Raw genomic sequence first — 2,189 nt, forward strand, 5'->3', positions numbered from 1 at the left:
CCCCCACCCCTAGTTGCATAGCCATTAAGCCATTGAATTGAGTCACCTAAGGCAGACAGCTGCCATAATAGGCAATAAGTATCAGTTCCCTTGAACAGCTCCCATAATAGGCAATAGGTTTCTACTTCCTTGAAATTCAGGTATTCTCCTTCAACTACCTAATTAGGCTACACTGCCTCTAGCCCTGGTTAAGAAATCCCCTACCCCTCATCTGTACCAATCCAAGTCCTCCTTTACTAGTGAAATCATCAACCACCAATGCAAATCCTCCTTTACTAGTGAAATCATCAATCACCAATCAGGAGTGTACCCATAACGGACCCTACCCTTCTTGCTTTCTGTACCCCATAAAAACTTGCTCTACCCCGAGTTCGAGGCTCATCCTCGGCTTGCATGCCAGGGGAGTCCGGGCTTCCCGGGGCCTGAATAAACTCATCTCGTGCTTTTTACATCGGAGTGTGTCTCGGACTGTCTGTGGAGGTCTTTTGGGAGAATTTCGGGCATAACAGATTAAGGAAAAGTGTGATGTCTGCAGTTGAGTAAAGTAGGGACTTCATTCAGGGAATGTCATGAACCAGCGTGGCGAAGGAGAGTGAACCAGAGCGGAATTGGTGAGGACTGAGAAAAATACAGCATAACAGAAGAGACGGAACAAAGGATGGGATTGGGAGGCCTAATTGAGCTGATGGCTGCAGCCAGCACCAAAGCACAAAATCAGCTTTATTTTATAGTATCTGTACAGGGTTGTCCAGGGGGAGGTAGCATAGACAATAGGGGGAAATAGCATAAACAAAAGACATAGTTTTGGTCTTATAGTGCAGTAGGAAAATGTAAATAACTTTAACAAAGACAAACCATCTTGTTAACAGTTTCTACTCAACTTCGTTAACATATGACAAGAAGCAAGAAAGGAAAGATCACTCGGATCCCAGCATAGTTAACAAAACACTGGAAGAACTATGTGACTTAGAGTTTACTGCTTAACTTTGTTAGCATATGACAAGGAGAAAGAAGAGAGAGATCTCAAGGATCTCTGCATAGTTAACTAGATGAAGAAAGGGCTACATGAGTTCTGGCTGAGGGAACATGAAGAAAGGAATATGGCTGTTTTGGGAATGGAGGAGCAGTTGGAGCTTCATTCTCTGAATGTTTTCCAGGCTGTGAGGGCCCTACCAGTCTCACAGCCCACTCTCCACAAGGGAAGGTGTGAAGGTGTGCAGCCACGTTTTCCACTGCTGCAAAGTCCAGGGACAGTGACAACTGGAAGATGATCATGTGGATTCAGCCAAGTGCTACAGAGCAGTTAATAACAGCAGTGCTAAGAAGTGGTGTGAACCTGTGGAACTTAAGTTGAATAATCAAGACAGAGCAACAGATGTAAAATCACTGACCTTTCTGTGAGCGTGTTCTGTCACAGGGGAGCAGCAGAGAATGGCTAAGAGCAAAGAGGAAGCCTCCTGGGCAGCCTCTCTCCCTGTACACCAGTGATATTCAACCAGTGTGCCATGGCTTACTGGTGTGCCAGGAGAGGATCTTAGGTGTACCATGGAATTTTTAAAGATCATTAATTAAATTATTTTCAAAAGAAGTTCAAAGCACAGTAAGTATATTCTTTTTTTTTTTTTTTTGCAGTTTTTGGCCAGGGCATGGTTTGAACCCGCCACCTCTGGTATATGGGGCCGGTGCCCTACTCCTTTGAGCCACAGGCACTGCCAAGTATATGATGTTTTTATTTTACTCTTTTTATGGATCTACATAACTTAAGTGTGCTGCAGAAATTTAACTGTAGGTTTAAGTGTGCTGTGAGATAAAAAGGTTGAAAAACCACTGCCCTGCACTGTGTGTATGTTTGTGTGAGTTTCCTGTTGCTGCTGTAACAAATTAGCACAAATTTAGTGGTTTCAAACAACATACAAAGTCAGACAATTAAGCTGGAGATCTCATCCCAGAAAAACTGCTACATCACCCATTGTTGAGTATCCCTGTGGTCACCTGTGAGGCTTGTTGTGCCTGAAATTCCTCCAAGACTCCCCAACAGACAGTCCGAGACACACTCCGATGTAAAAAGCAAGAGGTGAGTTTTATTGAGGCCCAGGCCTGGACTCTCCTGGCATGCAAGCTGAGGAAGAGCCCAGAACCTGGGGTGTGGAAAGTTTTTATGGGGTACAGAAAGCAAGAAGGGTAGGATA

The sequence above is a fragment of the Otolemur garnettii genome, unplaced genomic scaffold (assembly GCF_000181295.1).
Source record: "Otolemur garnettii isolate 467f Iridium unplaced genomic scaffold, OtoGar3 scaffold00288, whole genome shotgun sequence".
Taxonomy (NCBI): Eukaryota; Metazoa; Chordata; class Mammalia; order Primates; family Galagidae; genus Otolemur; species Otolemur garnettii.